This window comes from Carcharodon carcharias, chromosome 6, assembly GCF_017639515.1.
Source record: "Carcharodon carcharias isolate sCarCar2 chromosome 6, sCarCar2.pri, whole genome shotgun sequence".
NCBI classification, from domain to species: domain Eukaryota; kingdom Metazoa; phylum Chordata; class Chondrichthyes; order Lamniformes; family Lamnidae; genus Carcharodon; species Carcharodon carcharias.
In genome coordinates this window covers 143,388,591-143,402,529 of record NC_054472.1, presented here as the reverse complement: position 1 = coordinate 143,402,529, position 13,939 = coordinate 143,388,591, and the positions used below count along the sequence as shown (strand labels likewise).

Sequence of the window (13,939 nt, the reverse complement as noted above, 5' to 3'; positions counted from 1 at the left end):
AATGGCGAATAAGCGTGCGTGCTTTTCAAACAAACGCGTGGTAAGCAACGCTTAGCCGAAAGCAGAATTCTTAACTTGCAACCTAGATAACAGATTAACATGTTGCCGTCATGGCGCAGGAGCCATCTTTCCCCGTCTGAAAACAGCCTGTACACGGCGGTGACACTTCTGCAGTTGCACCTGAAGAGCAGCAGGGTGCACCTTTGAGCACTGAGGAGCACTGAGCTGAAAGCAGAAAAAGACTTCTATCACTGAGACAGGGCTCTCGGCTACTCCCTCACACTTGTGGCGACTGCTAGTTTGTGCTCGACTTGCTTGTAATCTTCAAGCTCGGGCTCTTCACTGTTTCTTTCATTGCCACTGTGGTTTAGCATCGTGCTGGTGCTGTAACCTGCTGCTGTTCGTACACGCTGATTGGAGCGAAGTATGACTGTGCTCAGGCCGCAGGCCGACCCGATGCAGAATTGCTCTGCTGGCCCAGGATCGTCTTGGAGGCAGGCGCTGATGAGATCCTGGGCAGCAAAAGTGAGACTACAGCGCAGCAGTGTGGGGAATTAGCTCAAATGGTAGAGTGCTTGCTTTGCATGCGAGAGGTAGTGGGATCGATGCCCACATTCTCCACTTTGGCGTTGTCATGAGGGAATGGCTTGAGATGCAGCAGCTTCTTGGTTAAGCCTGCAGTTCACAAATCTGCAGAACCTCCATGTGCTGCTGCAGAGTGAGTCCAAATGTGTTGGAGCTAGTGGCAAGCAAGGTGTCTTGATCTTTTTGTCAGCAGTAGAGTTGGAAATCTGACTTGAATGCAAAAAACAATGTATAAAGCACCTTGCCCTCTCTGAGGATTGAACTCAGGAACTTCAGATTATGAGACTGACGCGATGCCTACTGCGTAAAGAAGGCACACAGAAAAAACATAGCCAGCCGGCCTCCAGCCTGCGTGGGGAAATTAGGTCAAATAGTAGAATGCTCACTTTGCATGTGTGTGACAGTGAGATGGATGGCCACCTTATCCAGTTTGCATTTTACCTGAGGAGAAAGCTTCAGGCAGAGCAGTTGTGTCACTGAGCCCACAGTTCACAAATGTCCAGAGTTCTGCCATATGCTGGCACACAGAGAGGCCAAATGCTTTGGGGTGCTGCAGCAAAGCAAGATGTCTCGATTTTTGCTGGCAGCGGCGATGGAAGTCTGAGGTGAGTGCCTGCAAAGAATGTGCAAAACACTCTGGCCTCTGTGCGGATTCAACTCAAGAGCTTCGGATGATGATTTTGACACGCTGCCGACTGCGCTAAGAAGGCATGCTGTGACGCTGGCAGATAGCATAACCAATTAGGCCAGAGTACAAGGTACATCAGGCCACAATGCAACGTTTGCAGAAACCTTCGAGCTAGACGTGAGTACGAACAATCAGCCTCGATCCGTAGTCAGTCACGTTTGCCATGACACCACAGTCCCAACCAGCAGAGAAAGCTGGTGGCTCGCAGTGCTCCAGCGTGTGGCATGAAGAGGCAGGTGTAGCCCGAGCTCGACGTCTAAAGGTGCATGGCCAACAAACAGCAAAGACTGTGGGCTTCAATGCTTCTCCTCGATTGCTCGGTTGATAGTGCGGAGGACTGGAGAGGAGAACGTATCAAAGTCATCCTTAGGTCAATGCTCGAATGGCGAATAAGCGTGCGTGCTTTTCAAACAAACGCGTGGTAAGCAACGCTTAGCCGAAAGCAGAATTCTTAACTTGCAACCTAGATAACAGATTAACATGTTGCCGTCATGGCGCAGGAGCCATCTTTCCCCGTCTGAAAACAGCCTGTACACGGCGGTGACACTTCTGCAGTTGCACCTGAAGAGCAGCAGGGTGCACCTTTGAGCACTGAGGAGCACTGAGCTGAAAGCAGAAAAAGACTTCTATCACTGAGACAGGGCTCTCGGCTACTCCCTCACACTTGTGGCGACTGCTAGTTTGTGCTCGACTTGCTTGTAATCTTCAAGCTCGGGCTCTTCACTGTTTCTTTCATTGCCACTGTGGTTTAGCATCGTGCTGGTGCTGTAACCTGCTGCTGTTCGTACACGCTGATTGGAGCGAAGTATGACTGTGCTCAGGCCGCAGGCCGACCTGATGCAGAATTGCTCTGCTGGCCCAGGATCGTCTTGGAGGCAGGCGCTGATGAGATCCTGGGCAGCAATTGTGAGGCACCAGCGCAGCAGTGTGGGGAATTAGTTCAAATGGTAGAGCGCTTGCTTTGCATGCGAGAAGTAGTGGGATCGATTCCCCCATTCTCCACTTTGGCGTTGTCAGGAGGGAATGGCTTGAAATGCAGCAGCTTCTTGGTTAAGCCTGCAGTTCACGAATCTGCAGAACCTCCATGTGCTGCTGCAGAGTGAAGCCAAATGTGTTGGAGCTAGTGGCAAGCAAGGTGTCTTGATCTTTTTGTCAGCAGTAGAGTTGGAAATCTGACTTGAATGCAAAAAACAATGTATAAAGCACCTTGCTCTCTCTGAGGATTGAATTCAGGACCTTCAGATTATGAGACTGACGCGCTGCCTACTGCCTAAGAAGGCACACAGAAAAACATAGCCAGCCGGCCTCCAGCCTGCGTGGGGAAATTAGGTCAAATAGCAGAATGCTCACTTTGCATGTGTGTGACAGTGAGATGGATGGCCAGCCTTATCCAGTTTGCATTTTACCTGAGGACAAAGCTTCAGGCAGAGCAGTTGTGTCACTGAGCCCAGAGTTCACAAATGTCCAGAGTTCTGCCATATACTGGCACACAGAGAGGCCAAATGCTTTGGGATGCTGCAGCAAAGCAAGATGTCTCGATTTTTGCTGGCAGCGGCGATGGAAGTCTGAGGTGAGTGCCTGCAAAGAATGTGCAAAACACTCTGGCCTCTGTGCGGATTCAACTCAAGAGCTTCGGATGATGATTTTGACTGCGCTAAGAAGGCATGCTGTGACGCTGGCAGATAGCATAACCAATTAGGCCAGAGTACAAGGTACATCAGGCCACAATGCAACGTTTGCAGAAACCTTCGAGCTAGACGTGAGTACGAACAATCAGCCTCTGATCCGTAGTCAGTCACGTTTGCCATGACACCACAGTCCCAACCAGCAGAGAAAGCTGGTGGCTCGCAGTGCTCCAGCGTGTGGCATGAAGAGGCAGGTGTAGCCCGAGCTCGACGTCTAAAGGTGCATGGCCAACCAACAGCAAAGACTGTGGGCTTCAATGCTTCTCCTCGATTGCTCGGTTGATAGTGCGGAGGACTGGAGAGGAGAACATATCAAAGTCATCCTTAGGTCAATGCTCGAATGGCGAATAAGCGTGCGTGCTTTTCAAACAAAGGCGTGGTAAGCAACGCTTAGCCGAAAGCAGAATTCTTAACTTGCAACCTAGATAACAGATTAACATGTTGCCGTCATGGCGCAGGAGCCATCTTTCCCCGTCTGAAAACAGCCTGTACACGGCGGTGACACTTCTGCAGTTGCACCTGAAGAGCAGCAGGGTGCACCTTTGAGCACTGAGGAGCTCTGAGCTGAAAGCAGAAAAAGACTTCTATCACTGAGACAGGGCTCTCGGCTACTCCCTCACACTTGTGGCGACTGCTAGTTTGTGCTCGACTTGCTTGTAATCTTCAAGCTCGGGCTCTTCACTGTTTCTTTCATTGCCACTGTGGTTTAGCATCGTGCTGGTGCTGTAACCTGCTGCTGTTCGTACACGCTGATTGGAGCGAAGTATGACTGTGCTCAGGCCGCAGGCCGACCCGATGCAGAATTGCTCTGCTGGCCCAGGATCGTCTTGGAGGCAGGCGCTGATGAGATCCTGGGCAGCAAATGTGAGGCAACAGTGCAGCAGTGTGGGGAATTAGCTCAAATGGTAGAGTGCTTGCTTTGCATGCGAGAGGTAGTGGGATCGATGCCCACATTCTCCACTTTGGCGTTGTCATGAGGGAATGGCTTGAGATGCAGCAGCTTCTTGGTTAAGCCTGCAGTTCACAAATCTGCTGAACCTCCATGTGCTGCTGCAGAGTGAGTCCAAATGTGTTGGAGCGCTGTGGCAAGCAAGGTGTCTTGATCTTTTTGTCAGCAGTAGAGTTGGAAATCTGACTTGAATGCAAAAAACAATGTATAAAGCACCTTGCCCTCCCTGAGGATTGAACTCAGGACCTTCAGATTAAGAGACTGACGCGCTGCCTACTGCGCTAAGAAGGCACACTGAAAGTCGATAGCCAGCAGGCCTCCAGCCTGCGTGGGGAAATTAGGTCAAATAGCAGAATGCTCACTTTGCATGTGTGTGACAGTGAGATGGATGGCCACCTTATCCAGTTTGCATTTTACCTGAGGACAAAGCTTCAGGCAGAGCAGTTGTGTCACTGAGCCCACAGTTCACAAATGTCCAGAGTGCTGCCATATGCTGGCACACAGAGAGGCCAAATGCTTTGGGGTGCTGCAGCAAAGCAAGATGTCTCGATTTTTGCTGGCAGCGGCGATGGAAGTCTGAGGTGAGTGCCTGCAAAGAATGTGCAAAACACTCTGGCCTCTGTGCGGATTCAACTCAAGAGCTTCGGATGATGATTTTGACACGCTTCCGACTGCGCTAAGAAGGCATGCTGTGACGCTGGCAGACAGCATAACCAATTAGGCCAGAGTACAAGGTACATCAGGCCACAATGCAACGTTTGCAGAAACCTTCGAGCTAGACGTGAGTACGAACAATCAGCCTCTGATCCGTAGTCAGTCACGTTTGCCATGACACCACAGTCCCAACCAGCAGAGAAAGCTGGTGGCTCGCAGTGCTCCAGCGTGTGGCATGAAGAGGCAGGTGTAGCCCGAGCTCGACGTCTAAAGGTGCATGGCCAACAAACAGCAAAGACTGTGGGCTTCAATGCTTCTCCTCGATTGCTCGGTTGATAGTGCGGAGGACTGGAGAGGAGAACATATCAAAGTCATCCTTAGGTCAATGCTCGAATGGCGAATAAGCGTGCGTGCTTTTCAAACAAACGCGTGGTAAGCAACGCTTAGCCGAAAGCAGAATTCTTAACTTGCAACCTAGATAACAGATTAACATGTTGCCGTCATGGCGCAGGAGCCATCTTTCCCCGTCTGAAAACAGCCTGTACACGGCGGTGACACTTCTGCAGTTGCACCTGAAGAGCAGCAGGGTGCACCTTTGAGCACTGAGGAGCACTGAGCTGAAAGCAGAAAAAGACTTCTATCACTGAGACAGGGCTCTCGGCTACTCCCTCACACTTGTGGCGACTGCTAGTTTGTGCTCGACTTGCTTGTAATCTTCAAGCTCGGGCTCTTCACTGTTTCTTTCATTGCCACTGTGGTTTAGCATCGTGCTGGTGCTGTAACCTGCTGCTGTTCGTACACGCTGATTGGAGCGAAGTATGACTGTGCTCAGGCCGCAGGCCGACCCGATGCAGAATTGCTCTGCTGGCCCAGGATCGTCTTGGAGGCAGGCGCTGATGAGATCCTGGGCAGCAAATGTGAGGCAACTGTGCAGCAGTGTGGGGAATTAGCTCAAATGGTAGAGTGCTTGCTTTGCATGCGAGAGGTAGTGGGATCGATGCCCACATTCTCCACTTTGGCGTTGTCATGAGGGAATGGCTTGAGATGCAGCAGCTTCTTGGTTAAGCCTGCAGTTCACAAATCTGCTGAACCTCCATGTGTTGCTGCAGAGTGAGTCCAAATGTGTTGGAGCGCTGTGGCAAGCAAGGTGTCTTGATCTTTTTGTCAGCAGTAGAGTTGGAAATCTGACTTGAATGCAAAAAACAATGTATAAAGCACCTTGCCCTCTCTGAGGATTGAATTCAGGACCTTCAGATTATGAGACTGACGCGCTGCCTACTGCCCTAAGAAGGCACACAGAAAAACATAGCCAGCCGGCCTCCAGCCTGCGTGGGGAAATTAGGTCAAATAGCAGAATGCTCACTTTGCATGTGTGTGACAGTGAGATGGATGGCCCGCCTTATCCAGTTTGCATTTTACCTGAGGACAAAGCTTCAGGCAGAGCAGTTGTGTCACTGAGCCCACAGTTCACAAATGTCCAGAGTTCTGCCATATGCTGGCACACAGAGAGGCCAAATTCTTTGGGGTGCTGCAGCAAAGCAAGATGTCTCGATTTTTGCTGGCAGCGGCGATGGAAGTCTGAGATGAGTGCCTGCAAAGAATGTGCAAAACACTCTGGCCTCTGTGCGGATTCAACTCAAGAGCTTCGGATGATGATTTTGACACGCTTCCGAATGCGCTAAGAAGGCATGCTGTGACGCTGGCAGATAGCATAACCAATTAGGCCAGAGTACAAGGTACATCAGGCCACAATGCAATGTGTGCAGAAACCTTCGAGCTAGACGTGAGTACGAACAATCAACCTCTGATCCGTAGTCAGTCACGTTTGCCATGACACCACAGTCCCAACCAGCAGAGAAAGCTGCTGGCTCGCAGTGCTCCAGCGTGTGGCATGAAGAGGCAGGTGTAGCCCGAACTCAACGTCTAAAGGTGCATGGCCAACAAACAGCAAAGACTGTGGGCTTCAATGCTTCTCCTCGATTGCTCGGTTGATAGTGCGGAGGACTGGAGAGGAGAACATATCAAAGTCATCCTTAGGTCAATGCTCGAATGGCGAATAAGCGTGCGTGCTTTTCAAACAAACGCGTGGTAAGCAACGCTTAGCCGAAAGCAGAATTCTTAACTTGCAACCTAGATAACAGATTAACATGTTGCCGTCATGGCGCAGGAGCCATCTTTCCCCGTCTGAAAACAGCCTGTACACGGCGGTGACACTTCTGCAGTTGCACCTGAAGAGCAGCAGGGTGCACCTTTGAGCACTGAGGAGCACTGAGCTGAAAGCAGAAAAAGACTTCTATCACTGAGACAGGGCTCTCGGCTACTCCCTCACACTTGTGGCGACTGCTAGTTTGTGCTCGACTTGCTTGTAATCTTCAAGCTCGGGCTCTTCACTGTTTCTTTCATTGCCACTGTGGTTTAGCATCGTGCTGGTGCTGTAACCTGCTGCTGTTCGTACACGCTGATTGGAGCGAAGTATGACTGTGCTCAGGCCGCAGGCCGACCCGATGCAGAATTGCTCTGCTGGCCCAGGATCGTCTTGGAGGCAGGCGCTGATGAGATCCTGGGCAGCAAATGTGAGGCAACTGTGCAGCAGTGTGGGGAATTAGCTCAAATGGTAGAGTGCTTGCTTTGCATGCGAGAGGTAGTGGGATCGATGCCCACATTCTCCACTTTGGCGTTGTCATGAGGGAATGGCTTGAGATGCAGCAGCTTCTTGGTTAAGCCTGCAGTTCACAAATCTGCAGAACCTCCATGTGCTGCTGCAGAGTGAGGCCAAACGTTTTGGAGCGCTGTGGCAAGCAAGGTGTCTTGATCTTTTTGTCAGCAGTAGAGTTGGAAATCTGACTTGAATGCAAAAAACAATGTATAAAGCACCTTGCCCTCTCTGAGGATTGAATTCAGGACCTTCAGATTATGAGACTGACGCGCTGCCTACTGCCCTAAGAAGGCACACAGAAAAACATAGCCAGCCGGCCTCCAGCCTGCGTGGGGAAATTAGGTCAAATAGCAGAATGCTCACTTTGCATGTGTGTGACAGTGAGATGGATGGCCACCTTATCCAGTTTGCATTTTACCTGAGGACAAAGCTTCAGGCAGAGCAGTTGTGTCACTGAGCCCACAGTTCACAAATGTCCAGAGTGCTGCCATATGCTGGCACACAGAGAGGCCAAATTCTTTGGGGTGCTGCAGCAAAGCAAGATGTCTCGATTTTTGCTGGCAGCGGCGATGGAAGTCTGAGGTGAGTGCCTGCAAAGAATGTGCAAAACACTCTGGCCTCTGTGCGGATTCAACTCAAGAGCTTCGGATGATGATTTTGACACGCTTCCGACTGCGCTAAGAAGGCATGCTGTGACGCTGGCAGACAGCATAACCAATTAGGCCAGAGTACAAGGTACATCAGGCCACAATGCAATGTGTGCAGAAACCTTCGAGCTAGACGTGAGTACGAACAATCAGCCTCCGATCCGTAGTCAGTCACGTTTGCCATGACACCACAGTCCCAACCAGCAGAGAAAGCTGGTGGCTCGCAGTGCTCCAGCGTGTGGCATGAAGAGGCAGGTGTAGCCCGAGCTCGACGTCTAAAGGTGCATGGCCAACAAACAGCAAAGACTGTGGGCTTCAATGCTTCTCCTCGATTGCTCGGTTGATAGTGCGGAGGACTGGAGAGGAGAACATATCAAAGTCATCCTTAGGTCAATGCTCGAATGGCGAATAAGCGTGCGTGCTTTTCAAACAAACGCGTGGTAAGCAACGCTTAGCCGAAAGCAGAATTCTTAACTTGCAACCTAGATAACAGATTAACATGTTGCCGTCATGGCGCAGGAGCCATCTTTCCCCGTCTGAAAACAGCCTGTACACGGCGGTGACACTTCTGCAGTTGCACCTGAAGAGCAGCAGGGTGCACCTTTGAGCACTGAGGAGCACTGAGCTGAAAGCAGAAAAAGACTTCTATCACTGAGACAGGGCTCTCGGCTACTCCCTCACACTTGTGGCGACTGCTAGTTTGTGCTCGACTTGCTTGTAATCTTCAAGCTCGGGCTCTTCACTGTTTCTTTCATTGCCACTGTGGTTTAGCATCGTGCTGGTGCTGTAACCTGCTGCTGTTCGTACACGCTGATTGGAGCGAAGTATGACTGTGCTCAGGCCGCAGGCCGACCCGATGCAGAATTGCTCTGCTGGCCCAGGATCGTCTTGGAGGCAGGCGCTGATGAGATCCTGGGCAGCAAATGTGAGGCAACTGTGCAGCAGTGTGGGGAATTAGCTCAAATGGTAGAGTGCTTGCTTTGCATGCGAGAGGTAGTGGGATCGATGCCCACATTCTCCACTTTGGCGTTGTCATGAGGGAATGGCTTGAGATGCAGCAGCTTCTTGGTTAAGCCTGCAGTTCACAAATCTGCAGAACCTCCATGTGCTGCTGCAGAGTGAGTCCAAATGTGTTGGAGCGCTGTGGCAAGCAAGGTGTCTTGATCTTTTTGTCAGCAGTAGAGTTGGAAATCTGACTTGAATGCAAAAAACAATGTATAAAGCACCTTGCCCTCTCTGAGGATTGAATTCAGGACCTTCAGCTTATGAGTCTGACGCGCTGCCTACTGCGCTAAGAAGGCACACAGGAAAAAACATAGCCAGCCGGCCTCCAGCCTGCGTGGGGAAATTAGGTCAAATAGCAGAATGCTCACTTTGCATGTGTGTGACAGTGAGATGGATGGCCACCTTATCCAGTTTGCATTTTACCTGAGGACAAAGCTTCAGGCAGAGCAGTTGTGTCACTGAGCCCACAGTTCATAAATGTCCAGAGTGCTGCCATATGCTGGCACACAGAGAGGCCAAATGCTTTGGGGTGCTGCAGCAAAGCAAGATGTCTCGATTTTTGCTGGCAGCGGCGATGGAAGTCTGAGGTGAGTGCCTGCAAAGAATGTGCAAAACACTCTGGCCTCTGTGCGGATTCAACTCAAGAGCTTCGGATGATGATTTTGACACGCTTCCGACTGCGCTAAGAAGGCATGCTGTGACGCTGGCAGATAGCATAACCAATTAGGCCAGAGTACAAGGTACATCAGGCCACAATGCAATGTGTGCAGAAACCTTCGAGCTAGACGTGAGTACGAACAATCAGCCTCTGATCCGTAGTCAGTCACGTTTGCCATGACACCACAGTCCCAACCAGCAGAGAAAGCTGGTGGCTCGCAGTGCTCCAGCGTGTGGCATGAAGAGGCAGGTGTAGCCCGAGCTCGACGTCTAAAGGTGCATGGCCAACAAACAGCAAAGACTGTGGGCTTCAATGCTTCTCCTCGATTGCTCGGTTGATAGTGCGGAGGACTGGAGAGGAGAACATATCAAAGTCATCCTTAGGTCAATGCTCGAATGGCGAATAAGCGTGCGTGCTTTTCAAACAAACGCGTGGTAAGCAACGCTTAGCCGAAAGCAGAATTCTTAACTTGCAACCTAGATAACAGATTAACATGTTGCCGTCATGGCGCAGGAGCCATCTTTCCCCGTCTGAAAACAGCCTGTACACGGCGGTGACACTTCTGCAGTTGCACCTGAAGAGCAGCAGGGTGCACCTTTGAGCACTGAGGAGCACTGAGCTGAAAGCAGAAAAAGACTTCTATCACTGAGACAGGGCTCTCGGCTACTCCCTCACACTTGTGGCGACTGCTAGTTTGTGCTCGACTTGCTTGTAATCTTCAAGCTCGGGCTCTTCACTGTTTCTTTCATTGCCACTGTGGTTTAGCATCGTGCTGGTGCTGTAACCTGCTGCTGTTCGTACACGCTGATTGGAGCGAAGTATGACTGTGCTCAGGCCGCAGGCCGACCCGATGCAGAATTGCTCTGCTGGCCCAGGATCGTCTTGGAGGCAGGCGCTGATGAGATCCTGGGCAGCAAATGTGAGGCAACTGTGCAGCAGTGTGGGGAATTAGCTCAAATGGTAGAGTGCTTGCTTTGCATGCGAGAGGTAGTGGGATCGATGCCCACATTCTCCACTTTGGCGTTGTCATGAGGGAATGGCTTGAGATGCAGCAGCTTCTTGGTTAAGCCTGCAGTTCACAAATCGGGAGAACCTCCATGTGCTGCTGCAGAGTGAGTCCAAATGTGTTGGAGCGCTGTGGCAAGCAAGGTGTCTTGATCTTTTTGTCAGCAGTAGAGTTGGAAATCTGACTTGAATGCAAAAAACAATGTATAAAGCACCTTGCCCTCTCTGAGGATTGAATTCAGGACCTTCAGATTATGAGACTGACGCGCTGCCTACTGCCCTAAGAAGGCACACAGAAAAAACATAGCCAGCCGGCCTCCAGCCTGCGTGGGGAAATTAGGTCAAATAGCAGAACGCTCACTTTGCATGTGTGTGACAGTGAGATGGATGGCTGCCTTATCCAGTTTGCGTTTTACCTGAGGACAAAGCTTCAGGCAGAGCAGTTGTGTCACTGAGCCCACAGTTCATAAATGTCCAGAGTGCTGCCATATGCTGGCACACAGAGAGGCCAAATGCTTTGGGGTGCTGCAGCAAAGCAAGATGTCTCGATTTTTGCTGGCAGCGGCGATGGAAGTCTGAGGTGAGTGCCTGCAAAGAATGTGCAAAACACTCTGGCCTCTGTGCGGATTCAACTCAAGAGCTTCGGATGATGATTTTGACACGCTTCCGACTGCGCTAAGAAGGCATGCTGTGACGCTGGCAGATAGCATAACCAATTAGGCCAGAGTACAAGGTACATCAGGCCACAATGCAATGTGTGCAGAAACCTTCGAGCTAGACGTGAGTACGAACAATCAGCCTCTGATTCGTAGTCAGTCACGTTTGCCATGACACCACAGTCCCAACCAGCAGAGAAAGCTGGTGGCTCGCAGTGCTCCAGCGTGTGGCATGAAGAGGCAGGTGTAGCCCGAGCTCGACGTCTAAAGGTGCATGGCCAACAAACAGCAAAGACTGTGGGCTTCAATGCTTCTCCTCGATTGCTCGGTTGATAGTGCGGAGGACTGGAGAGGAGAACATATCAAAGTCATCCTTAGGTCAATGCTCGAATGGCGAATAAGCGTGCGTGCTTTTCAAACAAACGCGTGGTAAGCAACGCTTAGCCGAAAGCAGAATTCTTAACTTGCAACCTAGATAACAGATTAACATGTTGCCGTCATGGCGCAGGAGCCATCTTTCCCCGTCTGAAAACAGCCTGTACACGGCGGTGACACTTCTGCAGTTGCACCTGAAGAGCAGCAGGGTGCACCTTTGAGCACTGAGGAGCTCTGAGCTGAAAGCAGAAAAAGACTTCTATCACTGAGACAGGGCTCTCGGCTACTCCCTCACACTTGTGGCGACTGCTAGTTTGTGCTCGACTTGCTTGTAATCTTCAAGCTCGGGCTCTTCACTGTTTCTTTCATTGCCACTGTGGTTTAGCATCGTGCTGGTGCTGTAACCTGCTGCTGTTCGTACACGCTGATTGGAGCGAAGTATGACTGTGCTCAGGCCGCAGGCCGACCCGATGCAGAATTGCTCTGCTGGCCCAGGATCGTCTTGGAGGCAGGCGCTGATGAGATCCTGGGCAGCAAATGTGAGGCAACTGTGCAGCAGTGTGGGGAATTAGCTCAAATGGTAGAGTGCTTGCTTTGCATGCGAGAGGTAGTGGGATCGATGCCCACATTCTCCACTTTGGCGTTGTCATGAGGGAATGGCTTGAGATGCAGCAGCTTCTTGGTTAAGCCTGCAGTTCACAAATCTGCAGAACCTCCATGTGCTGCTGCAGAGTGAGTCCAAATGTGTTGGAGCGCTGTGGCAAGCAAGGTGTCTTGATCTTTTTGTCAGCAGTAGAGTTGGAAATCTGACTTGAATGCAAAAAACAATGTATAAAGCACCTTGCCCTCTCTGAGGATTGAATTCAGGACCTTCAGATTATGAGACTGACGCGCTGCCTACTGCGCTAAGAAGGCACACAGGAAAAAACATAGCCGGCCGGCCTCCAGCCTGCGTGGGGAAATTAGGTCAAATAGCAGAATGCTCACTTTGCATGTGTGTGACAGTGAGATGGATGGCCACCTTATCCAGTTTGCATTTTACCTGAGGACAAAGCTTCAGGCAGAGCAGTTGTGTCACTGAGCCCACAGTTCACAAATGTCCAGAGTTCTGCCATATGCTGGCACACAGAGAGGCCAAATTCTTTGGGGTGCTGCAGCAAAGCAAGATGTCTCGATTTTTGCTGGCAGCGGCGATGGAAGTCTGAGGTGAGTGCCTGCAAAGAATGTGCAAAACACTCTGGCCTCTGTGCGGATTCAACTCAAGAGCTTCGGATGATGATTTTGACACGCTTCCGACTGCGCTAAGAAGGCATGCTGTGACGCTGGCAGATAGCATAACCAATTAGGCCAGAGTACAAGGTACATCAGGCCACAATGCAATGTGTGCAGAAACCTTCGAGCTAGACGTGAGTACGAACAATCAGCCTCGATCCGTAGTCAGTCACGTTTGCCATGACACCACAGTCCCAACCAGCAGAGAAAGCTGGTGGCTCGCAGTGCTCCAGCGTGTGGCATGAAGAGGCAGGTGTAGCCCGAGCTCGACGTCTAAAGGTGCATGGCCAACAAACAGCAAAGACTGTGGGCTTCAATGCTTCTCCTCGATTGCTCGGTTGATAGTGCGGAGGACTGGAGAGGAGAACATATCAAAGTCATCCTTAGGTCAATGCTCGAATGGCGAATAAGCGTGCGTGCTTTTCAAACAAACGCGTGGTAAGCAACGCTTAGCCGAAAGCAGAATTCTTAACTTGCAACCTAGATAACAGATTAACATGTTGCCGTCATGGCGCAGGAGCCATCTTTCCCCGTCTGAAAACAGCCTGTACACGGCGGTGACACTTCTGCAGTTGCACCTGAAGAGCAGCAGGGTGCACCTTTGAGCACTGAGGAGCACTGAGCTGAAAGCAGAAAAAGACTTCTATCACTGAGACAGGGCTCTCGGCTACTCCCTCACACTTGTGGCGACTGCTAGTTTGTGCTCGACTTGCTTGTAATCTTCAAGCTCGGGCTCTTCACTGTTTCTTTCATTGCCACTGTGGTTTAGCATCGTGCTGGTGCTGTAACCTGCTGCTGTTCGTACACGCTGATTGGAGCGAAGTATGACTGTGCTCAGGCCGCAGGCCGACCCGATGCTGAATTGCTCTGCTGGCCCAGGATCATCTTGGAGGCAGGCGCTGATGAGATCCTGGGCAGCAAACGTGAGGCAACTGTGCAGCAGTGTGGGGAATTAGCTCAAATGGTAGAGTGCTTGCTTTGCATGCGAGAGGTAGTGGGATCGATGACAACATTCTCCACTTTGGCATTGTCATGAGGGAATGGCTTGAGATGCAGCAGCTTCTTGGTTAAGCCTGCAGTTCACAAATCTGCAGAACCTCCATG

General features: G+C 51.0%; 6 non-coding genes across 6 annotated transcripts; all 6 read right to left on the bottom strand.

The window, feature by feature from the left end:
• Nucleotides 1-4,125: 4,125 nt before the first annotated feature.
• trnak-cuu lies at nucleotides 4,126-4,198 on the bottom strand. Its single transcript has one exon. It is a non-coding gene; the product is annotated as a tRNA-Lys (tRNA).
• A 1,583-nt stretch (nucleotides 4,199-5,781) lies between these two features.
• trnam-cau lies at nucleotides 5,782-5,854 on the bottom strand. The gene has a single exon. It is a non-coding gene; the product is annotated as a tRNA-Met (tRNA).
• A 1,583-nt stretch (nucleotides 5,855-7,437) lies between these two features.
• On the bottom strand, nucleotides 7,438-7,510 carry trnam-cau. Its single transcript has one exon. It is a non-coding gene; the product is annotated as a tRNA-Met (tRNA).
• Nucleotides 7,511-9,092: 1,582 nt separating this feature from the next.
• Nucleotides 9,093-9,165, bottom strand: trnam-cau. The gene has a single exon. It is a non-coding gene; the product is annotated as a tRNA-Met (tRNA).
• A 1,584-nt stretch (nucleotides 9,166-10,749) lies between these two features.
• On the bottom strand, nucleotides 10,750-10,822 carry trnam-cau. Its single transcript has one exon. It is a non-coding gene; the product is annotated as a tRNA-Met (tRNA).
• A 1,583-nt stretch (nucleotides 10,823-12,405) lies between these two features.
• Nucleotides 12,406-12,478, bottom strand: trnam-cau. Its single transcript has one exon. It is a non-coding gene; the product is annotated as a tRNA-Met (tRNA).
• Nucleotides 12,479-13,939: the final 1,461 nt, after the last annotated feature.